The sequence below is a fragment of the Ursus maritimus genome, unplaced genomic scaffold (assembly GCF_017311325.1).
Source record: "Ursus maritimus isolate PB19 unplaced genomic scaffold, ASM1731132v1 scaffold_10, whole genome shotgun sequence".
NCBI lineage: Eukaryota > Metazoa > Chordata > Mammalia > Carnivora > Ursidae > Ursus > Ursus maritimus.
The window spans coordinates 13,390,416-13,418,332 of NW_024423344.1; the positions used below are offsets into that span (position 1 = coordinate 13,390,416).

At 37.5% G+C, this 27,917-nt stretch overlaps 1 long non-coding RNA gene across 1 annotated transcript; it reads right to left on the bottom strand.

Annotated features, from left to right (window-relative positions):
* Nucleotides 1-657: 657 nt before the first annotated feature.
* LOC103664362 lies at nucleotides 658-27,693 on the bottom strand. Its single transcript, XR_569010.2, has 4 exons — nucleotides 25,888-27,693; nucleotides 16,109-16,262; nucleotides 7,036-7,171; nucleotides 658-817 (listed from the first exon to the last, which is right to left on the bottom strand). It is a non-coding gene; the product is annotated as an uncharacterized LOC103664362 (long non-coding RNA).
* Nucleotides 27,694-27,917: the final 224 nt, after the last annotated feature.

Sequence of the window (27,917 nt, forward strand, 5' to 3'; positions counted from 1 at the left end):
ACTTTAGGACCCTACTCTGTTGTTGATGGATCAAATCCATTTATAGCACCTAATCGGATCCTGCTTATGAGTTGGGCCATCCCAGGATCCTGTTTTCCACAGGTCCCGTAATATTGTCACACATGCCTAACTCAAAAAGCCACAGAAAACACGATCCTTGATGGCTAAACGGTTCTTAATTCCTGTTCCAAGTTCATAACACAGAAAGTCAACAGTGGAGAAACTTTGAAAATTTAGGAAATCATTATTTCTCCAAACTTTTTGTAGGAGATGATGTATTAGCAACACTTCTAAGCCCTACATTCGGGCCACTCAACACAAAAACAGCAATCCGTACAAAGCTCTACAGAGTAGACACTCAGTAAACATTTGCTGACTGACTTGTTCAATTTGCTTTAAAAACCACCGTGAAATGTCCATCCTGCTTTATGTGCAAATGTATTTCTCTAAATATCATCTCACCACAGATATCAAATCATTTTCAGTTACCATCTGGTACATAATTTTGGCACGTGCATACGTGCTAAACAGGTTTGAGGAGTAGAGAATTTATTTTAACAGTTGATGCTATTATCCGTTCAAGCCATGGAGGAAATGTGTGTAATCAATAAAGGCTATAAAGTAAACCAAAATGAAAGCTTTGACTTTTTCAGTACACCATGTTTAAAATACTTTTTAATAATTCAGAGAAAAAACATGTTTGGTTGGTAGCTGCGGTGATTTCACGGGCAGATACATCTAGTCAGGGCTTCAAGAATGCAGTGGCCACATGTGGCTTGTGACTGCATATTTTCAACCGCACAACTGGGCCATGTGCCTGAAACAGATGTCGTTTGACACAGTCATGGCTCTGTATGTATCAGCTCTGGTAAATACTCTCTAAATCTGCAGGCGACAAAAGTAAGGACCTGAACATTCGAGAATAGTTAGTCATGACTTAATCATGGAACACAATATAAAGAACAGTGTTATATTCTCTAGGATATTTGAAAAAAACCAATAATGCGTCGTCTCTATTTTACACACACTGGACCACTGTTTACACACAGATAATCCCTGGGAATTACTACTTCAGTCTGGTGGCCAAAGCAACTCTGCTTCCCTGACAGTTGCTGCTATGAGGAGATGTTTCACAAATTCTTCTCATCCCTTTGACCACACAAAAATCCTCTGAACTTCCCCACAGTGTATCCCAAGCAGGAATCTTTGCGGTAGTTATGCTGGAAATAACAGTAAGGGAGAAGTAACAAGAGGCAGGATACCTACCCCCACTCAAGTCTTCTCCTCTCCCCCGTGTCCATAGCTACCTTTCTTCCAGCCAAGATGCAGGATCATGTGCCCAATTTCTAGCCCTGTTCCATCCCAACTCCTAGTTCCCAGTTATTTCTTAACTCTTGCTTAGCTCACAGGAAACTCATTGAGCATAAGGTGGCCTTCAAAGTGTAGACAAACATTACCTGAGACCCACCACTTATCTGTGTCTTATCTTCCTCCAACACTTGTTTGGGAAAAATAAAAAGTACTGATATGATGATATTATGTGGAGCCCCTTTGTTCATGATCTCTTTCTTATAATTTCCAATAAAAACCCTGAGAAAAACTGTGGAGGGATGAGTCATACTTGCTGGAATGACTCATTTCTCATTAGTCAAGGAATAAAAGAAATAATAGATGAAAGCAAAGAAGGTAACAATGCAAAGACCAACATGCTGCCCAAATTCTGGTGCTCTCAGAAAAAAAAAAAAAGAAAAAAAAGAAAAGAGAGGTAACCAGAACTCTGACCCAGGTGGGAGGATTCTAGGAATTTCTCCTAGATAGAAAGTCTTTGTCCCTTACAACTCTTCAATTCTTGTCACCCTAGAACCCATTAACTTTTTATGGTGCGAATGTGTATCCATCTTCCTTTCCATTATTAAAACCCTGCCTCAACATTAGCCTAAATGTGTCTGAGTAGCAACTCCGGCCACTACCCCTGAGGAGAAAGGAGACCCTATAAGCAAAAATAACTAGAACACACTACAGTCCGAAACATTTTATGAGTGCTCACTATGTTAAATTACTATGCTAAGCACTTACGTTATTGAGATAAGTGACAATCTGGACTTCAATTGCTTCAAGTCCAAAAAACATATACAGATAATATTAATGTGATGAATGCTAGAAAAACAGGGCCCTTCCAGTACACTGAGTCTTGAGAACCTAGTCAAGCGAATCAGTGTGAAGAAGACAGGGAATTTTGGGTTGAAGAAACAATTGATGCAAACACAAGGAGTGTGAGAGGGATCCCAAAACAGTTGATATGGACAGAACACCAGGCAGAAGGTGGAGGAGACAAGAGAAGAGAGACTGCAGAAGTTGGCATGGCTAAACTGTGAGCAGCTTTGTCTAATGTACCCAGAAGTTTGATTTTCTACCAAAGAAAATGTGAAGATATTGAAGGATTTTCCATAGAACAGAAACATAATGAGATTTAACTTCATAAAAGATCACTCTGTTTGCATTTTGGGTAACAGATGAGGGGTATTTAACACCAAACACCAGCTAATAGGCTGCACTTCAGGTGAGAAATACCTGACTCAGAGCAGTGGCATCAGGAATCCAAAGGCGATGAATTAACATGTCATTAGAAATGCAGACTAGACAGGACTTGGTGACAGAGACTGTGAGTTTAAGAGAGAAGAACGAAACTAGGGTGACATGTAGGTTGCTGGCCTGAATGATGAGCTGACTGAGAGTGCCTTTCACTAACACAGGAGAAAATGATGAAGTTCAAGACTGATACACTGAGTTTGAGGTGCATTAGAGACGCCAAGACAGCCAGGCAGGCATAAGGGTCTGGGTTCAGGAGGAAGATGGGGATGCAGATACAGGTTATAGAGGATAGATCCTATGCAGCTGGCCAGTCCGCACCCCACTGATTTCTTCCCTGCCCAGAATATAACTTCCACGTCAATGTCCCGGCCCTTCCACCCACACACATGTCTGGAAAGTAAACATAAATCAAAAGCTGCTCATGAGTCATTGGCTTCAGAAATGTGCCCAACTTGCTCTCTGAAGTTGAGAACAGAGCCAGAATAGCCCCAGATTTTCAACTGGTTAACTGTTTGCCCTTGGCTTTCTCTTAAATACCGTTCTTAGCCTTGGCAACCTCGCTGTCCAAATTTATGGCTTGGCCCCTGGACTTTTACTGTTTCTGTCAACTCAGCCTGGACCATCCCCTTAGCCAAGTAGTAGCCCATGCTAGCCCAAGGGATTTTTTTTTTTAATAAAAATTAGGAAAAAAAAATATCCTCTTTGGTTGGCATTCACTGGCATTCTCAAGGACTCATAGCTTAGTGTCAGAAGATATCTTTGTGCTAATTAGAAAAGGTGGCCAGTGTGCAGGGCATAGCTTCTATATGTGTGGCTCTGATCTGGCTTCGGACTGAGCTATTTGGCTCTTTGGTGAGAATGTCTATGTCCAGTGTAAGTCCTGAAACGTTCTTGCGTCTCACTTATAGGGCAGTTACCATCAGCAGCTTTTATACTTCACTGTACCCCTAGGCAAGTAATACCTGTGAGGAACAGACATGAATCGTCCTACCAAGGTAGAAGCCCATACTCCCAACTTTGGTCCACCTCTAAAAGTATACAGAAATTCTGACAAGCAATCTAGGGTTAAACACCTTCATCCTCAACCCTTTGAATAGCATTAGGCCTGTGGGAAACCTGCCATGACTGGGAGAAGTCTTGCCCTCAGTATTTGGCAGCCGGGACCACATTCAAAACTCAGCACATGTACCTCAGAGGGCAGAGAATTTTACACATCCAGTACTCTATGGCTGAAATTGGGTTTGGCAGGCTAGCTTAAGAAAATGATAATAAGTCAGATGAATAAATGTATATTAGGATGCCACAAATCTGTATGGAAGGATTTGTCTCCTATCTTTGAAGAAATTAGGCATTGGCAAACTTTCTATCTTTTGAAGCCTCTGACTTCGTGACATATTCAGAGGAAACGGAAGCAAGCTGTGTTTTAGAAAGTATTCCCTAGAATAGGGAACAGTAAGGGAAGCTTCTAGAATACACTGTCCATCTACCTAACGATTCAGATGTAACAGCAAAAGCAGTTCTTCTGTCAAGCTGAACCCTGCTTGTATGCTCCGTTTATAAGTATACATCTTAGAAGGAATGCCAATAGACATCTTGGTAGTGAAACAGATAACAGAAAAAGATTTTCAGAGGCTGTAAAGATCCTGTATTAACATCTGAGGCGATATAGTCCTCCTCTCCACACTCCGCATCAGTGAGAACTGAGAACTCCGATTATAATCTTGTTCTGAATGGGCCAAAAAATAAAATACTCCCTAATAATTTATAAAGCTACCCTATCCTGAATGAGCTAGTTTGGAAATCAATTACCTGTCCCAGGATAATTGAGAGCTTACTGTAAAAACAAAGTAACGAGAATGAAAAAAAAAAAAATTAGGAAATCAGCTAAAAGAGGTCCCAAATGCCTCTTTAATAAATTACATTCCCTTAAAAGGCAATAGGCAATGGAATATAGCATCACACTAAAAATAATGGTTTTTCCCCTTTTTAACTTTCATTGTTAATCTTAAAAAAAAACAATCAATTTGTAATGAATGTTTTCTTCTTGGGCTGAGGAAGGTTCTGAGGAGAAAGCCTTATATAAAAGTTTGACACTATTTCTTAGTCACTCTTCACCAAAAATGAAACAAAATCTGGATCGCAATAGATACAATTAAGATGTACTCTATTTTTCTTTTCCTTTTTAATTAGAAAATAAACCTTACTTTTTAGAGCAGTTCTAGGTTCACAGGAAAACTGACCAGAGGATACAGAGATTTCCATACATCCCTGCCCCCACGTATGCACAGCCTCCCCGACTGCCAACACCCCTGACCAGAGTGTTCCATTTGTTCCTGTTGAACCTGTACTGACACATCATTATTACCCCAAGTCCCCAGCTTTTCTTAAGGTTCACTCGTGGTGTAAATTTTGTGGATTCTGACAAATACCTAACGACAGGTATCTACCACCGCAGTATCATACATCATACTTTCACTGCCCTAAAACTCCTCTGTACTCCACTTATTCATCCTTCCCTCCCCACTAACCCATGGCAACCATTGATCTCTTTACTGTCTCCATAGTTTTGTCCTTTCCAGAAGGTCATATAGTTGGAATCATATGGTACGTAGCCTTTCCAGATTGGCTTCTTTCACTTAGTCATATTCATTTTTTTCCTTAAAGGCATTATAAAACTTCCCCAAAGCCATGTATGTTGCTATGGCAAAATGAGAAAGAGTAAGAAGACTCACACTCAAGTACTAATTTTGCCGCTTTGGGCAAGTGATTTACCTTTACTAGGCCTTGGTTTTCTCATCTGTAAAATCAGGATAACATTAATACCTATCCCACTAACTTTATGATGTTGTTGTAAAGGTCAGTTTCTTCTGAAAAGACGGAGGAGTGCATGGGTGATGTAGCTGGTTTAAGCGTCCAACTCTTGGTTTTGGCTCAGGTCTGATCTTGGGCTCATGAGATACAGCCAGGCATCAGGCTCCATGCTCAGCATGGAGTCTGCTTGGGTTTCCCTCTCTCCCTCTGCTTCCACACTCCCCAACCCCCAGTGCGAGTGTGTGTGTGTGTGTGTGTGTGTGTGTGTGTGTCTGTGCGTGCGTGCGCTCTCTTTCTAAAATAAATAAATCTTTAAAAAAGGAGGTAATAATGTCTATGTTGTAGAGTTGTTGTATGAATTAAATAGGTGATGTGTATGAAGAGCTTAGCAGCATGCCTAGAACATACTGCATATTTATTAACAGTAGCTGCCATGCTATTTTTATTTTAATGCATGCTAAATACTTTTTATTTGACCCTCTAAAACTATTCTCTGCTTTTTACCATCTTGCCTTGTGGGGCACAATTGCTAAATTGAGTATCCCTCCTCTGGATTTCCTGATGAGGTCAACAAACCAACGGGAGGTCCCAGAGGAGGTTAGAAGATGGGAAGGAGAGAAGTTGGGAAGGAGAGAAGTTGGGAAGGAGAGATCCCTGTGCCATTTCTGTCATGCTGTAGTTTGGTTGTGGCTGCATTCTCCCTTAAAGGACAAAAATCTTGCTGGGCAACCATTTGGCTTCCCTTAACCCTGACCATCCCTATATAAGTAATCTCTTAAATTATCCCTTGAGGTAATTTAGGAAGTTTCTGCTGCTTCCTGTCAGGAAGACACATAATGTTTGCCCTTCGTATTTATTGGCACAATTATTATTATTTTTTTAACATTGTAAAGCAGCCAAGGCATCATAAAATCAAGAACCATATGCAACTGTACAAAATCTTGCAAGTTATTCCTGACATCCCTCTAAACCCAACACTAGTCAGAATTTATGAAGACATACTTTCAGATTCAATTTAAAAAGTGGAAAAAATTATAGAGATTTGGAAAAAAGTTATAAAAGTTGTAAAATATCTATAAGAAAGGCAGGTCAAGGTTTCTTCATTAAAAATATACCAAAAAATATAACAACAAAAAATTGCTGGGTATTATTTAGCTTTGTGGCACAAAGACAGTTATTTAAAGTGCAGTTAACGTTTGTAGCTGATGTTTCACAGATGTGTCCCCCAATGTGATACCTCATTTCTAATACCTCATTTCTGGAACCATGGTGGGATATGGAGCATCCCAATAGGGAAGACTTTTATAATAATAATTCAAGGGTATTTTCATTGCAGCAAGAATTTTCACTAACAATGAAGGAATTAATTGAAGTGCATATAATCCTGTTATGGTTCTACGTTTGACAATGAGCTAGCCATTTTGCCTTAAGAGAATCACTGCCTGCATTTTTTCCAATTTTATAAATATTAACTACATATATTACAAATCATGTTATAATGAAAAACAGGTCAACCTTAATGCTAAGTTTAAAACAAAAAAGTAATGGAGAACGTGCGAACGTGGTGCTGACTTTACTGCGTGAATGGGACATGACACTCCACCCAGAATATTCTGTAATAAAGCTACTTACTTTAGGTTTTGGTTGAGCTCCAGTTGACATCTGGTTTGGCACACCATCAAGATTCTGGATGTTTCCAGTTTTATTTCTACAAATTCCTTTCCTCTGATGATTTTTTTTAAAGCTTAGTCTTCAGATTTATAGAATTCTGTAGAAAGAAATTTTAAGCAGGTGATTTTTCACATACAAAGAATTATTCCTAGGCAGTAATTCATGTAAATTAGTCAATAAAAATACATGTTTTGAAAGTTAACATAAACTGTGAGAATATTCCCCGATATTAGTAATTTTTCCAAAGACATTTATGATTAGGCTCAGTGAGATTAGCCTAGTTAAGCATAAGAACTTTTTGTAAGTGTAAATTTATAAATTAAAATTAGTTTTACTCTACCAAGGTAAACTAGAGCACTATATTGGCATATCATAAAACTTCCTAAAATTCAAAACCAAAGGTATTTTTAAAATGGAAATAGTAAGATGTGGCTCATACAGAGCCACATTATTCTTTCAGGCTTTAAGATCTCTGTTTCTATATTTTGTTAAATAGGGAGCCAATTATAAATGTATATTTCTGAGAGTTAGCTATAGAATTAAAATCAGTAAAAACATATTAGCAGAAAGAGAACCCAAAACCTCATAGACATAGGAAAAGTCCTTTTCTAGAATGTTGGATAAATCCTCATTGAATTGGGGTAATTAAGTTTGCCTCGATTTATTCTTCCTACTGCTTGGAAGTCTTCCGCATCTCTCTCTACGTCCAAGTGCCTTATACAAGTTACCTAGCAGCCTCCAGTGAAAAGTTCTATCCTGGTCTATTCCTTCTGGAACAAGTATCAAGTTCTACAGAAGTAGGGAAGATTAGAAATGTGAATTTTTCATTTAACTAAAATTTTACTCATTGATCATCAGGTTGTTTGGGGGCGGGGTGAATAAAAGATCTAGAATAAACAAACTTTACTGAATTGTATATGAAAGTAGCATTGCCAAATACTAACTACATAACCTTGGCCTTAATTTCCTCGAATCTTAATTTATTCACCTGTAAAACAATACTTTCTGGCATTTATTTGAAGAATGGAATATAAGTCCATAGGAACCTGCCAAGTCTGAGTGGAATCATTAAATGTGCTGCTTGGAAATTACATTCTTCTTACTCTTGATGCTTGCAGCAACTCTCCTGCGGTGAGAAGAATTGGCTATGATGATTAGAATAATAGTGATACGGTGATGATAATGGTAGATAACATATGTTTGACAGGCACTGTTATGCGTTTTACATACTTACCTTTTAAAAACAATCACTTGATTTGTTCTTTGCACTAGAAGCTTACTAACTCAAAAATGTCTCCTAGAAGGGTTTGAGGATATAGAGGAAGTGTACACACTTCTGCCCTGGAGAAAAGGGCATTAAGAAGCTAATGGGGCCAGGTCTTACTTCAAGTATACAGTGACTTTTAAAGGTATGACTTATTAAATTTTTTAAAAAGCAGCAACAAATAAGACTACAATGAACTGGCAGTCAGTGGAGCTGACAATGCAGTGAGTTGGCATTGGGTTGACCAAGGAGTGCTACACTCTTCTGATTACTGCTAATGTCTACCTCTGCCACTAGTGTAGACAATTTGACAGATGCCTGGAGGAACAACTCCCTGTAGGTTCATTTGTAAAATGAGGGTGGTGCTGGCACCTCTTTTAACAGGCTGCAGTGGATCGCATGAAACCCCATAAGCACTCCTGGGGTTGCTGTTGTTACAACTCAGCACGTGGGGATAGTCCTCTCCTTCAGGAAGGTAGGGACTGTAGCTTATTCAGAAAAAAAATGACATTCGCTGACAGAATATTAAATACAAGATCCCATGTATGATAGTTTCACATATATTACTTCGCTTTCTTTTCTTCTTAGCCATTCTGTGAGGGGAGTCTTGCTGTTCTGATTTTATAAAAACAATTACTAAAGAGAATGAGCTCTTTTTTTTTTTTTTAAAGATTTTATTTATTTATTTGACAGAGAGAGACTGCCAGCAAGAGAGGGAACACAAGCAGGGGGAGTGGGAGAGGAAGAAGCAGGCTCCCAGCGGAGGAACCTGATGTGGGGCTCAACCCCAGGACTCTGGGATCACGCCCTGAGCCGAACGCAGACGCCTAACGACTGAGCCACCCAGGCGCCCCAAGAGAATGAGCTTTTGACGAGGCTCACATGGCAAATGAGAGCACTTAGCTCTCTTGATTCTCCTCCGTGATTTCTCTACTCCCCCAGATTTCTCTTTGTATCCTTGCCAGCCCCACCTCCACGCCCTCTTCTGTCTAAATACCATCATCTGGTTAACAGGCTTGGGCTCCTCTTAGCCCTGGAGATGATGGATACCTGCAGAGATGAGGAAATGGGCTGAAACTGTAGGAAGGAATTGACTGTAACAACCCAGCAGCTTTCTAGAGCTCCCATGGCAAAGGCAGGGCCACTTATATAGCACTTTTAGAATGCATGCTAAGGCACTTGATATTTTTGACATTGTTATGAGTAATATCTTTTCATAAAATTACATTTTCTATGTTCTGTAATTGGTACATAAAAATTCAATCGACTTTTCTTAATTGATGTTGTGGCCATATATATACATAAGGTTTTTAATTAATGTTTTATACTTGGGGGTGTTGTCTTTGTACTTTTATATCTGGGACTAATGATACTTTTGTTTCCTTTCCATCCTTGTATTTTCTTTCTTTTATTTTCCTTACTACTAGGCTAGGACCTCTGATCAGTGCTGATTAGAGGTGGTAAAATATATCCCAACCTTATTTCTGATTTTAAGGAGAATGCTTCCAACACTTCTCCATTTAAGTGTGATGCTAACTGTATGGTTTTTGTTTTTGTGTTAATCAGGCAGTTCCTTTCTTTTGATCGAATTTTTTTTTTCTGAGAAGATGTTTAATTTTACTGAATGTACTTCCGCCATCTATTAAGATAATCAAATTTTTCTTCTTTAATCTCTTAACTTATAAATCATATTAGTCTTGTATTAAGCCAACCATGCATTCCTGTATTATATCATCAAAGTAACTTTCAAGTCTTTAAAGATTATTTATCATAATGACTCTTGGAATTCATCAAATTCCCTTTAGATACCTGGACATACCAATGAACTATACTAAGATATTTACAATTTTTTAAAAAGAGTTTTTAAATTTATTTGACACAAAGAGAGAGAGCACAAGCAGGGGGAGTGGCAGACAGAGGGAGAGGGAGAAGCAGTCTCCCCATAGAGCAGGGAGCCTTATGTGGGGCTCGATCCTAGGACCCTGGGATCATGACCCAAGCCAAAGCCTTATGCGTAACTGACTGAGCCACCCAGGGGCCCCAATATTTACAATTATTAAACTATCCTTACATGCATGACATCAACTGTGCTTGGTTGTGATAAGCAGTTCCTTCCAATCTTATTCAGTTTGGTTAGCTGCTGTTTTCTTTAGCATTTTTTGCATTCATATTCATTTTTGTCCTCTGTCAAATTTTTGTATCAAGATGTTAGTTTCATAAAATAAACATGGAAGCTATGCATCTTTATAAATGAGGTTCAGAAAATGTATATTGCATGAGAATTATCCATTCTTTGAAAATGTCAAAGGACTTACAGGCCCTTAGAGGTAGGTACTTTTTTTGAGAACTTGTTTAATGTATCCCATTGGTTTTTGGTCTATTCTGGTATGTAACCCCTGAATGAATTTTGATAATATATATTTTAATATAACGTTATCTATTACAAAGTCTTTCAAATTTATTAGCAGACCTATGTACACTCTTGCACTTTTAAAATAATATTGTATCTGATATTATAGCCTTCTTGCTCCTAATTTTATTTCTGTTATTTAGTGGAAAGAGCCTAGGATTTAGGTTAGAAGAACTCAACACTAAGGCAGACAAGTAAATTCATTTCTTAGATCTCAGCTTAATCACTACCGCCTCTGGGAAACCTTGCATCACTCCTAGGAGAGGTTTCTGTGGATTTCTGTACTTCCTCTATCAAAACATGTGTTTCACAGTATTATTGTTGTTTGTTTAATGGGCAGCTTCAAAGTTAAACTGGAAGCTCTATGAGAGTAATGACAAGGTATGTCTAGTTTACCACCAAGCACCTAGCACAATGTCTTTAACAGAATGAACACTCAGTAAATCTTTGTTTGAAAGAACGAGTAATTGTTTCCATGTTTTACTCTGCCTGTCTCTTCCATAAGACCACAAGTTTTAATTGACTTTTATAGCTATCATACCAAAAAAGCAGAAGAGCAATTAAAAATGCCAGCTCTGGAGCTAGAGTGCAGGGTTCAAAGCTAGGCTCTGCCATTCACTAGCTCTGTGACTATGAACAAATTACTTCACTTCTGTGTACCTCAGTTGCCTCTCTGTAAAACTAGAATAATAATGCTGGACTGTAGGGAGTTTATATACGTAAAACACTTAAAACACTATCTGGTACACAGTAAGTGATAGATTAATGATAGCTATTATTATGTTAGTACATGACAAGTAAATGAATGGATAAAAGAATAATGAACCTGTAAAAACAGAGAAAATAGTGATAATATTTGCTCTGTTCTGGGTGTTCTGAGGATCAAGTGACAGGAATTTTAAATAATAAAAACCATTTTAAGTATTTTATTAGAACCATTACAAATGGGAAGCCCCCGTGGCCACAAGAAAGAGAACTATTTTCTTCTTTGGAAAAAAATGACAAGGCCAGAGAAATATTTAATAAGGTTTTGTTTCTATTTGGAGCAAAAAAATGGAATATTTTTCTTAAACTGGAATTTTTCTTTTATATCTTAGTCTCTACAATACAACTAGGTTATTTCAACAGTTTAATTTAATGTTTTTATAACTATGAAATACCTGAATAAAAATTTTTCTTCAGACTTGATAGCTCTTTTAGAAATAATTTTTGATTTTCCAAATATGTTTTTCTCCTTAGATCTTTTTATCCATTACTTACTTTTCATAGTTCATACATTACTCAAATAATGCCTCTTCATTTGTTTTTCTCCTGGACAAAGAAATTTTAAAATGCTATCCTTACAGTCATTCTCAAAGGTTGCCATGTATAAATATTAGCCCTAGAGTATTAGACTTCACTGATGTAATAATGATTGAATATTTTCTCCTATGTACAACTAGTCATGACATAGAATTGCAAGAAACCAATAAGGAAATTCTCTTCCTAATGTATGCCAAAATCTCATATAAAGAGAGCTTAAGAAAAAAATTCCTAAAATATTTACAGTTATGCAAATATACCAAAAACTGAAGTGTGTGCTGTTGTTGACTGTCGAAGCCTAGACAGATAAACGGTAAATTATTTAACTCATTTTACTCTTTTCAGAATAAAAGAAATAAAAAATGGAAATACAGACAGATAAATAATCTTTTTCTTCAAAAAGTTCTAGGACATTTCTAAAATATAATATTTAATATTCTAATTTTTATATATTATTTAAAAGTGCAGCATGCCATTCTTTTATTTCCTCATTTGCAAAGAAGAATCTTACTAATTAACTGATTTGGTAATTGAGGACCATTACACTTAATTTTTCAGAGGAAAGCACAATATTTATAAAGAAACATCCATATTTTAAAACATGTAAAATACTGACTTAACATCCAGTTGCAACAATAGGCATAAATAATGTAACATCAGTTTTGGTCCAAATACAAATGAAGTGAGCCAAAGGTCAAAGCTATGCATAAACTCAAAGTCACCTTTGCCATTTATTTTTCAAGTAGTAGATATGTTCTGTATATCAAGAGAAGCTTGTGTAATTAACCTTCAGGGAACATTAAAAACACAAAGAAGAAATTGAAAATTTTCCTGAGCTGAGCTGAGCTAGTTTGTATTGAATTCATTTTTGACAATGTTTCTAATCTGTTCTTCCTATAACTGGGACTAATTTACTTATCCTGCTAAATTAGACTAAAAAAGACATACTTGATTCCACATCCACCTGAGAGAGGCCTTCCAGCTTTTTGTATTCCTACTGTTAGACACGAGATTTCTCTTCTCTATCACAATAATGATAACTACTATTTATTTAGTGCTTGTACTGAGTGTAGCAAAAAAAGGGCTGCTGCCCAAATTCAGCTTATACTTTCTCTGCTTACTGTTGTGTGACTTGAGTGAGTTACTTAAGTTCTCAATGTCTCTGCCATCTCATTAGATTAAAATGGTGATATTAATAGGACCTACTAATACAATTTTATTTATTACTTCTCATTTTATTTTTTGGCCCATATTATATCAAGATGTTGTTAGGACTTCAGGAAGCCAGAGTTCTAATTGTATTATAGCCTCTATGAGAGCTATGACTACACCCTTGCTGATGGATCTAGTACGATAAAACAGTCAATGGAGACCCACCACACACAGACTAAGAAAAAGCACCACGCTGATTGAAGAACGCAAATGTCTCTTTCAAATCCCTCACTGGATCCATTGAAGATGGATATAGAAGTGACAGAACAAAACATAAGATGTGAGAACACAGGAGACTCATGATGACATACAGTTCAACTTAGCATAGTGACACATAGGACAAGCTTTAGCAGTCTTGTGGCTTTATTTGTCACTTGTACATAGTTGATTGCAGTATCTACATCTTTCCCCTGCACCCAGTGACCTCCTTAGGCAAAGTGTCTTTGGAGCCACTCAATTCTTGTCTCCATTCACTCCATTCATTCGTTCATTCATTCATATGCCAAGCACTGTGCAAGCACTGGAAAAACAAAAATAAATATATCTTCTTGAAGAGTTCTAGTCTAGGGAGAAAGAGTCATGTAGACTGATAATATTATAAGGATTTAAACCAAAGTATGTACACAATGATATGGGAACACAGACAAAACAGCAAATAATTCTGCCTGGGGAAAGTTCATAGAGTTCATAGAGAAAATAACCTTTAAATTCAGTTTTGAAGGAAGAATAGTATTTCAGGGGAAGAGAACCCCAAAGACATGAAAGCTTAAGAAGAACACTACATGTTCAAAGATTAGTGAGGATTTTTGTCTGACTCCATCTCACTGGGCCTGGCGGGTAATGGCAACACATGGTGTATGCTAGTGTTATGAGGGTCCTCATATAAAGAAGCCACATATTAAGGAGTTTGACTGTTTTCTGTAGGTAATGGGGACACTGTGGATTTCTTGTATTTTACAACTGATAAAGTTAAACAATACAGGGAGATTATATAAATATCAAGGAGTTTAAACATGCTTCAGTATCTCAACATTTCTTACGTGAGTCCAACTCTCCCTTGCCTCTGCTCCCTCCCTTTTTGCAAGTCCTTTTTCAAAACAATGTTTTTATTGTCAACTAGAAATATAGAAAAGCACACAAATAGATGCATAGCTAAATGAATTACTCAACTGTGAAGAACCTTTTAACCACCATCCGGTCAATGGGTAAAACTTTGCCAGAACTCTGCCCTATTCCCCCAACAAATCCCCCAATATACTCCATACAAAGTCCAGTCTCCTTCTTCCTCCCAAAAGGAACTGTTATGGACTTTTACAGTAATTATTTCCCTGCATTTTTCATAGCTTTATCAGTCAAATGTGTATCCCTAGATGCTAAAGTTTAGTCCAGCTTTCTTATAAAATTTTTGATATCTTTTAACTCTCTTAATCTATAACTTATTTCTGTTACAATTTACCTGTTAAAAAACCCAAGTTTTGGGGCGCCTGGGTGGCACAGCGGTTAAGCGTCTGCCTTCGGCTCAGGGCGTGATCCCGGCGTTATGGGATCGAGCCCCACATCAGGCTCCTCCGCTATGAGCCTGCTTCTTCCTCTCCCACTCCCCCTGCTTGTGTTCCCTCTCTCGCTGGCTGTCTCTGTCCTGTCAAATAAATAAAATCTTTAAAAAAAAAACAACACAAGTTTTTTCTACACTCTGTAGTTCTCCACAGTCCGAATTTTGCAAATTGCATGTTCAATAGTGCATTTCATCTTGTTCCTGTCTTCTGTTTTTCTGCAAATTAGTAGGTGAATCCAATTTGGGTTCCATGACTGTGATAGTGCTGAGTGCTTCCATCAAGAAGTATATAATACCTGATTGTCTTCCTTTTTTATATTAGCAGGCATTGATACTAACTACCTATATTTATGAATTTATTGAGGGTTGCAACAAGATTATATTTTAATTCTTTGTTCATGTACGAGTTGGAATATAGTCACATAGAGATGTTTCCTTCATTCATTATTTGGTTACCCAGTGTTACGATTCATAAAGAAAAGCAGGATAAATGTTTAAGTCTTTAACTTCATTATTAGTTTTCAAGATAATGAACTGGTTTCCTATTACCTTCTAAAAGTGATCATTCTTTAAAAAAAAATCATTATGAACACATGGATTTAGATATACTTGATGAGTTTCAATCCATTGCAATTATTCCCATGATTGAAATTCACATTGTTCTATCTTTGGCCCACAGGAACCTTTTCAAGTAGTATTTGATAGCTTCCTAGCCATGAAATGACAAGCTATTCTAGGTTCATCTTATACATTTTATCCCCTAAATCTAGAATTAGAAACCTTTCAAGAAGCTCTGATTTCTTTTAATGAGAAATTATATTCCAAGAACACAATCTACACAATAATGAAACAATTCTCATTGTTACTGGGTTGGTAATCTTTTCTAGTTGTTTTTCACAGAGAGAGAGGTTCTTCATGAGTTCATATTGATACTTACAATTCAAATTTAGGGTTACAGTAATTTTATTCAATCTCTTAGCTATTACATTTGTTTCCCCTTCCTTCTACACTGAGAACATTGGTTCCCAAGGACACAGGCTAGGATAGATTTAGAAAATCCCATAATTACTCATTTGTTTTTAACTCATATTACACATAGAATAGTCTCAAAATAACAATATTAATACTACCACCACATGAGTACTAAAAACACTTAAAAAATTTTTTTTGCATATGCTCTCCCCAATTCTCCATTCCTTCCTACATTTTTAGCCATTATATACTATACTCTCATTCTCTTAGCCTTCATTTTTGTCTTAGTCCTACCAAGAACTACATATTCAGTGCTCACCAGTCCTTCTGGTGATGTCTTTCTGGTCATTAGGTTACTTGAAGCTCAATCTCTACTAGATTCTTCAGAAAGAGCTGAAGACTCCCAGTGCTCTTTTCACTTGAAAGTCAGTTTCACTGGATATGAAATGCTTGGCTCATCTTTCCTTGAGAAACTAAAGGAAAAGAAATGAGAGAATCTTATTTTCTTTGAACAAAAAGAGTTGCTCTTGAAAATTTTGATGATTATCTAATTATAATCTCCTATAAATTGTATGCTTTTTCCCCTTAGTCAAAGAATATTTTTTTCTCTTAAACCCAATAATTGTACTAGAATATCTTTGGGTTCATCATTCTGGGTTGATATTCTTAAGTGTTATGATGAGCTCTTTCAACATGTAACTTCAAATCCTCTTTATTTCAGAAAAGTTTTCTGAATTATAATTTTTAGCATTTCTTCTGATCCCTTCATTTAATTTTCTTCTTCTTTTATGGCTTTTTAAAAATATCTTTTAAGAAAGTCTATTTTGAAGTCACAAAAACATCCCAAAAGTTTTCAAGCTGTGACTTTCACTCTTAAGCTCTTAATACACCTGAAACTGAGTTTTGTGTATAGTGTGATGTGTGTATACAATTCTTTTCATGAAAACATAGGAAGGAAATTTGTTATTTGGTTTATCAAAAAAGTTGTACTTCTGAGCAATTGTTTCCTTGTATCTCAGGAATATGAATTTGTCTGATTCATATCTGGTTTCCGACTCAGGTAAGAGGAATGTAAAGTGTAGCAATGCCCATGTTCACTTAAGGCAGCAGAGCAGAGACAAAAAGCCCTGTTAGGAACTCACTGTACTTCCATGTACAGCTTAGCCAAGGAAAGACAAGTGCTTTGTGTGGACCAGACGCACACCTTCCAGATGAAGAAACCCACCAAGAAGTCTCTTAGAAAGGACTACATTGCCAGGAGATACACTTAAGGGAGAGAACCACTTTTTTTGAGAACCCAGAAGAAAGAATCTGGGTGAGATGAACTCATTAGATGCCCACAGCTAAGCATTGGTTGAAGTCTTAAGTGGCCAGTTGGGGAAAAAGGCCCATCTTGGAGTATTATAGTCGGAGATTTCAGGCAGAGGAATTTAAAGAGCCTGCTTTAGATATCAGTCAAGCCCCAAGAATGCCAATTCCAGATTGTTACCTGGATCTTTCCCCCCAATCTTTTCAACACTGTCTTGCTCTGGAGGAAAGCTCTACACACATGCTAGGCCCTTAACAAATGATGGCTCTCATTATCAGGGCCCTTCTTTGCTATCACAGTCTGAGATATCATCTCTTACTTGATCATTAGGTATTTCCCATTGGATGAGTGTCTCCAATTATTCTCAAAGTTCCTAGAAAATAAGGACATATTTTATACTTACCTCATAGTCATCAGAATATTAGAAAGAACTTTGTACTTAGAATGTTTGAATAATTAGTTACCGATCAATAAGTAGAGGTAAGTGGAGTTAATACATCACAACAGAAATGCGTGGGGGCAGGCAAGAAAGCCAATCAGCAGTCCTGAAATAACACCTTTTGTTAACCTAGTCAGCTTTTTACTAAATTTTCTAGTCTCAGATTTCTCATTATAAATACAATGTCACTTGTTTTACATCTCGGAGTCTCCTACCATAAAAGATCAGGCCTTTGGATTTAAATGAAATTCCTAAGGTAGACTTTTGAATTCAACAATTTTTAAAAGGTCTTTTGCTTTTTAATCATTTAATTTAATCATGTAATCTTTGTTTTAAAGATGTTTGAAACCATATGCTAGATTTTTTTTCATGCATTTTTCATGCCTCTATTTTGGGATCATGTATATTGTTATGTAGGCAGAAAAGAACATTTTCTTTTCTAATATATTTCTTTTATTCATACAATCCACTGTGGAAATACTGTTGAAAATGGCTATAGAACACTTTGATGCCTTCGATATATTTACCTTCTTCTTAATCTAATCACTAAGTGCCTTCCGTAAACACCATGAGGGTAGGGATTGTGTCTGTTTTAACATTATTTATAAAAACTGAATTTTCTTTCATTAATCTATAAATTGTGATAATCTACTATCGAAACAAAACCCTCACCCCAAAGATGGACAGTAGGGAAAATTAAAATGCATTGTTTTCTTGATGAAAGGAGACATCATTCTTTTCTAACCTAGTAACTTTTCCAAATTCCAGACAAAAAAACAAGAAACAAAAATGAGTTTTCATTATCATGTAAATCTGAATATGAGTGGCCAAAAATAAAAACCAAAGTAAAAAAGGCACTAACTGGAAATTTTAGCACCAAGTCATCATGTGAACATTCATATTGATGATTTAAAAGCTGTGTAGCATAGATAATTAAATATTTAATCATGATAATGATTATTTATAATTTAAAAGCAGTTGAGGAAGAGTCACATGGAATTATTTTTGACCTATAACAATTTCAAGTTATACACTTAAGTAAAATACATTTGTATTTTATGTTTTACCACAGAAAACCAAAGGCAATCAATTAAGGGTATAATTGATTTTTAGTAATCTAAAAACAAAACTTCAAGAAGCAGATAATTGAGAGAAAATGTCAGTCTGCTGTTTTAATTTTAAAAATAATTCAATTATATGAATTAAAGGGATATGACAAAGGCTGCTCCAAAGGGAAGCAGGGCAGAGAGGTACTTCTCAGACTATATCAGTTGTTATGTACTAAGGTCAACTTTATTTTGAACATAGAAAACTTATATTCTTTCTCTTATTACAAAAGCTGCAGTAAATATGTTCCAGTTCTCAATATGACTATTTGTGTTTTGGGATAAAGGAAATGTTGCACCCTTATTTATGGCTTCTTCTGATATCTCTACAATAACCCCATTCAGAGTAGTTAAAAGGCACATTTGTTTTACTGTTCCATCTGAGCACATTATAAAAGGCAAGATGACTGTCAGAAAATCTATACTTAAACTACTGGATTGTAATAGGACTGAGCAATCCCTTATAGAACGCATTGAGGTCAGATTTAACACTCCAGCTTGACCTCATCATGATCTGGAATAAGAGCATTTGGTGATTTTTAAGACATTAATAGAGCAGGGTTATGGGAAAGCCACTCTAGACTTGACATTTAATTTTTTGTGTGTGCATGTAAATGAATTCAATATATGACTGTTCCAGAAAAATTTCAAATAATTCAAGTTTACCCAATTATAGAATGGATATAATTAAATGTGAGACCCCAGTAATACAGTTAGAGAACTGGGAACTCAAATGTAGGGAAAAAAAATGGTGAGGCAAGACTGAAATGGTGAATAAGATTACTAACTTGTATTGCCATTACTTCTTTGCACTTGTATTTTTAAAGCAAGGAAATTAGGAAATTTAATCAGTAAAACATAATTTGGATAATTTTATAGTCAATACTGTAAGAAATTTTTTTATTTTACCCGTTCTAAGCTATATTTGTTTATTCTATGGATTAGGAAAATAAAAACAAGCCACCAAATAATAAAGGAAATCAACTTCAGAAAATAGACGTTTCATTTTGAATGGTGTTTTCTTATCACAGGAGAATCTCTTACTGGATCTGAGAATCTTATAAAATTACTCAGTTCATATTTACTGCATAACTGTTATGCTCCCTTGATAAAATAGAAATTAAGTAGGAAGACCTTAGAAATGGGTATGAGAGTTGACACGATAAAACCTGAGGACAAGTGTTTGTATTCAAGGGGCTTATAAATGTGTCAGACCTAGAACAATCTGAAGAGCAGGGTTAAAATGGAAAAGCCGGCAGATAGTTCTTTTTATGGACATTCGACAATAAAATAAATTGGTTTTCCCCTTTAAAGAAAGAAGAAAGCCCTCTGCCAGCACACTGAACAGAACTTCCCATGATGTTTGGTAACAGCCTATCCTCCAGTCTTTGGATGAGTCAGGCTAATTATTAACACGCTAAAGCCAAGCTCATGTTCCATTGTGTCATATAGTTTTCTAAGAGAAACTGCCTCACAATACAGTCCTATTGGTTTGTTAATAATAAAATTCCCTTGGAAATTATTCATATCAGAGCTGTTTTATGTTAAATTTTAAGTTAAACTCTATCAAATTTTATTTTAGGTAACAAAAACTATTTCAGGATTCATTAAATAGTGGCAAGAGAACAAAATCACAAAGTCTTATACTTGAACACTATGGGTGATGAAACTTTCTGAACAGTTCTGACCGTGGCTTTTAATAAAATGGACAAGCTATGTTTACAGACCTGTGAGGCAAGTTGTTTCATAGTTTTTGCATCCTAGTGTATTAGTGCAGTGTTCTGTATTTAATAGAGGATCAATGTTTACTGAATAAAGCGAACTATGTGATGACCAGAAATCTCAAAATACTGTGGGTTCTGAAACAGTGCCGCCGTTTGGACAAATCCCTGAAATCTATATAAATAATTTTTAACGTAATAATAGAACCTATCATGTATCAGACACTTTACAAATGGTATCTTTTTCTTAAATCCAACAATCACCCTGGAAAGTAGACATCTTGTTTTTCAAATTAGGGAAGTAAGGCTTAGAAAAGTTAAATAACTTAATCCTCCACCAAGAAGTGGGGAATCTGGGATTAAGTCCTGTCCATTCTGACCTTTCTATAGTACACCCATGAGCTGGTGGGCAATGTTTTATATAATTATTGCTTGAAATTACAGCAAGAAATTAAATCCAGGGACACCTGGGTGGCTCAGTCGTTAAGCGTCTGCCTTCAGCTCAGGGCATGATCCCAGGGTCCTGGGATCGAGCCCCACATCGGGCTCCTTGCTCTGCTGGGAGCCTGCTTCTTCCTCTCCCACTCCCCCGCTTGTGTTTTCTCTCTCACTGGTTGTGTCTCTCTCTGTCAAATAAATAAAATCTTTAAAAAATAAATAAATAAATAAATAAAAGAATATAATTTGTCTCAAATATTAAAAAAAAAGAAATAAAATCCATTTTCTGTTTGGGGAGCGTATATCTTTTTACGGCTATCTATAAAAATAAAGGGATGCATTTCTTCCTGCCTGACTGGAACATATGCTTGTACTGTAAGAATACCATAGGCAACAGACTGAATTTACAGCTACAGCGATAGCTGTGCTTGGTTTGCGTGAAAACAAAACTACCCTGGGACCCTCGGTAGAAAGAGCAGAGGGCAGAAGACATAGGTAGGCAAATTCTAAACACAATTAAGGAACCCACCTGTGGCAAGGGGTTATCACTTCCAGAAAGCCCTAGAGACACATCCAGAAGCAAGACAGAAAGCCACTGGTGTGTCTCCTGGATTGTTTCTGGTATTTGGGGACAAGAAATGGTAACACTAACACAGGAAGAGAATACTCTTTATTAGCATCGTTGAGGCTTTTTTAAGTTAAATTTATTTATTTGAGTGAGAGAGACAGAGATAGTGAGAGAGAGCACAAGTGGGGAGGAGAGGGAGAAGCATAGGGCTCCATCCCAGGACCCTGGGATCATGACCTGAGCCGAAGGCAGACACTTAACGACTGAGCCACAATGCGCCCTGCATCATTGAAACTTAAGAGGGTCTTCCACTTCTGCCAGTGATGTACTTCTTTTCTTTCTTTCCTTTTTTCTTTTTTTTTTTTTTTAATCAGGCCCATCCTCCTAACGAGGAACTAGAAAAGCTGGTTAAAAATACAAAAAGGATCTTTTTGATGTCATCTTGAGAGAACAAGATCCTGGAGAGAAGGTATGGAGAAGTCTGTCCATATTTAACTGTTTTTCCCTTTGACTTATTTGCCAATTTGGAAGCTGTTCCTGAGGCTGGGAAGTCACTCAGAACGTGGCAGCTAAGAAGTAAAGAAGTCAAGAATAGCTTTTGAGAGTCCCATGATTCTGAGAAAATAAAAACTGGAGTTCAAGGACAACCAATGAGGAATGGCCTTTGAAAATACCTTAGGGGTGCCTGGGTGGCTCAGTCAGTTAAGTGTCTACCTTCAGGCTCAGGTCATGGTCCCAGGGTCCTGGGATCCAGCCCCACATCCAGCTCTCTGCTCAGTGGGGAGTCTGCTTCTCCCTCTGCACCCCCCACCCCGCCGCTTGTGCTCTCTCTCTCTCTCACTTATTCTCTTTCTCGCAAATAAAGAAAATCTTTAAAAAAAACACTTAAAAAAATGAAAATACCTCAGGCTTTTGGTTGAGACACAGAAAAGGGCCATCATAGGAATAAGAAGGGACCTGAAATAGACCAGACCTAACGGACTGAAAACGATAGAGATTAAGGTGCTCTACCCCTGGCCTCCCTTCTTGACAGAAGCAAAAGTAAAATCTTTTATGGAAGCAAAAAACATTGCTCAGAGTCTAATTTTTTCATAAACAAAGACGGCATTCCATTAAGAATTTTTGGGCACAACAGGAATAAGAAAAAGACAATAGAAACAAGATCCACAGATGATCCAAATACTGGAGTTATTAGGCATGGACTTCAGGATTTCACCAGAGAAGTAGTGAAATTCTAGAACTAAAAAATACAATGACTCAAAACTGGAAATCTAACAATATGTTTATAGTAAAATAAAAAAAAACATGAAATACTTAGGAAAAAATTTAGCAATATATGTGCAAGACTTGTATTCTGAAAATTACATAGAGAAATTAAAGATCAAGACAAATGGAGAGGTATGCCATGATTATAGATTTGAAAACTCAATATTTTTAAGATGTCAATTCTCCCCAGACTGATCAGCAGATTCAACAGAATCCCAATCAAAATCCCAGCCAGCTTTTTCAGAAATTGAAACACCGATTCTAAAATTTATATTAAAATGCAAAGGAATTAGAAAGACCAAAACAATTTTGAGGAAAAAGGAAGCTGGATAAGTGGGCATAAGGATAGACATATACTTATCAATGGAACTGAATAGACATTCAGAAAATCAGACAAAGGTGCCAAAGTAATTCAATGGGGAAAAAGATAATCCTTTCAACAAATGCTACTGGAATAACTGGATTCTCATTCTGAAAAATATGAATATCAACTTCTACTGTTATACCATACAGATGAATTAACCTTCAGTGGATAATAGGCTTAAATATAATAAATTGTGAATATTAAAAACATAATAGGATTTTATTTACAACCTTGTGCTAATAAACTTTAATATTTGGATAATATGTACAAATTCCTAGAAAAATACAACTTACAAAAAATGTTCTTCAAAATACGCTATTAAGAAAATGAAAAGACAGGCCACAAACTGGTAGAAAAATATTCACAACACACACTCTGACCAAAAAAGTGTGTATAAGGGGAAGGGGAAATGGAGAGCTATTAGTCAGAGGGTACAAAGTTATACAAGATGAGTAAGTTCTAGGGATTACAGCAGAGTGCCAAAAGTACAATAATGTACTATATACTTAAAAATTTACTAAGAGGGTAGATTTTATGTGAAGTGCTTTTATAATAAAATAATAATAAATAATAAAGAATATAATGTGCATAATATATAAATGACACTACAACTCAATTATAAGAAAAACTCCATTTAAAATTGGGCAAAAGTTTTAAACACACTTCACAAAGATAAAACTAATACCATACACCCACTCAAATGGCTAAAATGAAAGACAGTATCAAGTGTTTGCATTTGATAGAAAGATCCATCATCCTTTTAAACTAGATGGAAGATGTTCAAAAAGTACAGGCACAGGTAGAGTAGATGCTAGAAAAAAGAGAATTCTTGGCTTAGGCTCACAATTTTATTTTTAAATAAAATATGAAGCAAAGTCATTGGTTGAAGAGGCAGTTGGTAATTTGAGAAAGGAAGAAAAATAATGAAATATTTGGTTTCCAGAAGACAGCGAAGTAACTAGAGAAAAGAAGTAGGGTGACTGGACAATGTGGAGAGCCCATCTAGGTGTGAGATTATTGTTAGTTCATCCAATTGTTAAGCTCTGGGTGCAAGCACAGAAAACATAAACGTATGAGTTCATTCATGAGCCAGGTTTTGCCAGGCAAGCAGTAGTGAGGGACAAGAATTGAGGTATTTGCAGACAAGTGATTTCTGAATATAAATACATACATACATAAAATTGATGAATTTTTAAACGATGAAGAACTATGCTACTAAATTACTGATATAATGGTGGCAAAATGAAGCACTCTTTCAACTACATGCAGTATATCCAAAGCTGAAACACCTAATAAAGTATTCCTTATTCTACACATTCAGGTTGAGATCTAAAACTGTTTTTCCCTTACTGTCTTCCAAATCAGCCTCTTTCCATATTTTCACAGCTTTGACTCTTTCTCCTTCACATATTTTCTAATATCTACCACTGTGGGGTTTTCTTCCTTTTAAAATTTTTCCTGGATGTCTTGCCTCCTGTTTGTCCTATTTCTAGTCAGCCTAATGATACTGCAATATTGCCCACATTTTTTCCCCTGGAATTTTCATATAAACATATGTCATGGCACTCCTCAAGCCACAACAGCTTTCTTTACACCTACTACCAAGACCACCCAAAAGGTTTTATTGAGAAACAGTAAAATGTCCTCATTTAGCTATTAGAGACAATCTTTCTTGCATTCCCCAGTCCACCTGTTTCTCTCAGTATATCTGCTTACCTCTCTAGTCCTTTCGCTGTGGCTTTCTAAAGTATTCAGTTCTTACTTAGGCCACAGAATAGAAAGAGCTCTGAAATACAGAAACAAAAGTGTTTACCAAAACTGAACAAATTTCTTGGGAGAACCAGGCACCTTGCAGCTGACACTTTAAGAATTACAATCTAGGGATGCCTGCGTGGCTCAGTCAGTTAAGCATCTGCCTTAATCTCAGGTCATGGGTGCTGGGATCAAGTCCCACATCGGGCTCCCTGGTCACCCGGGAGCCTGCTTCTCCCTCTGCCTGATGCTCCTCCTGCTTGTGCTCTCTCTCCCTCTCTGACAAATAAATAAAATCTTTCTTAAAAATTGAATTACAATCAAAACTAGAACAGGATGGATACATATTTATTTTTTTCAAGGTCTTAGTTGTTTCCATGCTGCATCTAAACGCAAAACAAAGCCAGTGCACTTTTCCCTAGTTACTATGGTCCATCTATCCATTAAAAGTGGTTTGCCTCTACTGTGCAAAAATGGAAAAACGGCAGAATCTTCCTCTGGAACGCTTTGTACAAGCAGCCTTCCTTTAGTTAACAAAGTGTGTGCAAGACCAAGACTACACCACAAAAAACACAATATAAAATGTTTACACTGACAAAAACAGAAAAATAAACTCCACTGAACGCCTCAAATTCTTGAGAAGCACTGTTAAAAAGCAAAAGCACGCTTCCTTAAATAACTGCGGTTCCACAGGAATAGTCTATTTGCCTGAGTTCCTTTCCTTGTGACATCCCTACTGCCTCATGATTGATGCTTAAACAGAGTGGGTGGATCAAGCCGGTCCAGAGATTTAGAGGAAAAGGCTGATTTAGAGGGAAAGGCTGGGTCCATACCAGCACTGGGACCGCGCCCAGCAAACAGCTGGATCGCTTTAGAGTCAGGAGGAAAATACAGCTCGAGTTTTTACCTCATATACCATTAACTTTCCACAAAGATTTCCAGAAACCTGACTCACAGCTAGAAATCCAAAGCCCGCGGGCGGGAGAAGAAGAGGGAAAAACCCCTACTACGTCACCACTTCCGCCTCGCCGGGCCAGCAAACGTGCAAAAATGGAGAAAGACGCACACGCCAGCGGCAACTACGTCCCAAAAGTGCGCACGCGCAAGGTGAGGCCCCGCCCCTCGCGTTTCTCACCTCCCCCAGCCCCGCGCTCCCGCCTTGAAGAGGCGCGCGCAGCACAAGGCAGCCCCCGCGAGCACCGCCCGGGGCTTCCGCCCCGAGGCCCTACGGTTGCCGTTCGGTTCCGGTCCTAGCTCCGCCCCCACGCGGGAACTCTCCAGAAGTCTTAATATCCGGGACCAGAGGCTGGCGCCAGCGCGCATTTCCGGCGAGGGACACGAAGAAAAGGATCCGGTGACGCCTCTTCCCGTCCCCTTAGTCACCCAGGCTCCGGCTCTCGGTGCGGCAGCGCCATCTGGTGCCACGTCTCCCGCTGCCCGCGGAGGGGGCGCGCGCACCTTTTTCTCGGAACCTTCCAGAGAAATCGCGGCCCCGGCGTTTCTTTCTCTCGCCCCCCCGGAAGGGAGGCACCCGAGTCTCCGCCCTGCCGGGTTCCCGCGCAGGAGGTACTTCTTATGACTTTGAATTGGAGGTTGCTTGTGGGAGTAGCTGCGTATTCCCAGATGGAGAGAAAACGGATTTCTTTCTCTAGTTTTAAGCTCAGGGGAAAAAAATGTTTCTCTGTTTTTATGCTTCCACAAGCCTTGTTCCTGAACTATTCCCACTCATCCCCGCATGTATTTCTTAGTCCGTCAGGAATGGGGTCTTCTATTTCCCACTTGGTGGGAAGATGGCACAGGCTTTGTATCTTAGATTGTCCTCTGATATAAAAGCTTTTGTTTCTTTTCACGTATTAAGCCACTTTCGTAAAAGCGTACAGTGTATACGTGTTTGGAGCCTATAGAGAAGCGTAGAATTTAGTGGATAATTTGTTTTAAAAACAGGCTAGAATCAGTAAATTCTCCTGAAACTAATGTTACACCATATGTTAACTAACTAGAATTTAAATAAAAACTTGAAATATTAAAGAAAAAAGAAAAACAGGCTAAGGAAATTTCCCAAACAGCCTCAGAGATGCTCGGGCTGAATATAGATTTGTTTGCATGGCATATTTCTTTTAGATAACCAGAGAGGAAACATAATTTCCCCAAAGTCAGCAAAATCGAGGTAAATTCTTCCATGATAATGAATTCTTAGGTGACAACCTAGATTTCCCTGGAAGCTTGTGGGCCTGACCATAGTAGGTAACTAGCATGAGATTGTTCTCAGTGAATATCAAAGTATATAGTGAAAGTGAGATAAGTTTTTAGAATTCGTACATTAGCGCCTACTGACTTGACTGCTCCACTGCTCATTTTTTCTGTAATAGAGTAGTGGTTCTTAAACTTGAGCATCCATCAGAAGTCCCTAAACTTGAGCATCCATCAGAAGTCCCTAAAAGGCATATTAAAACAGATTGGCCTTAACCTCTGAGTTTCTAACTGGGAAGGACTGGGGGTAGAGCTGGATAATTACAGCTTTGATAAATTCTCCCCTGATGTTTAAGGTGTTGGTACTAGAACCACACCTGGAAGAATTTAGAGTTCAAAATTGCTTTGTCATTAATGCCCTTTGCTATTACAGGAGAGAGAGTGATGATACTAGAACTGGAGAAGTGTGTAGGCCTTTGACCCCTTTGCTGGAACATAATAAGTTTAAGCCCTAGAACCAGGAAAGTTGTACATAAATGAATATTCCCACATTAAAGTGGCTACTACATATAAATGTTCTGTATATGATCATGTGATAGAGGGTGCTGTAATACCAGGTATACTAAATATTTCAGTTATTCTGTAGTAATTTCTGTCCTCACATTAGCTGCTAAAAGTCAGTAAATCAGAAATTACTAGAGGGGCGCCTGGGTGGCACAGCGGTTGAGCGTCTGCCTTCGGCTCAGGGCGTGATCCCGGCGTTATGGGATCGAGCCCCACATCAGGCTCCTCTGCTATGAGCCTGCTTCTTCCTCTCCCACTCCCCCTGCTTGTGTTCCCTCTCTCGCTGGCTGTCTCTATCTCTGTCGAATAAATAAATAAAATCTTTAAAAAAAAAAATTACTAGAATTAAGGACAAAATTGTTTCAACAAACATTCTAATTTTATCCTGTGGAAGATGCCAGGCTTTTTCAA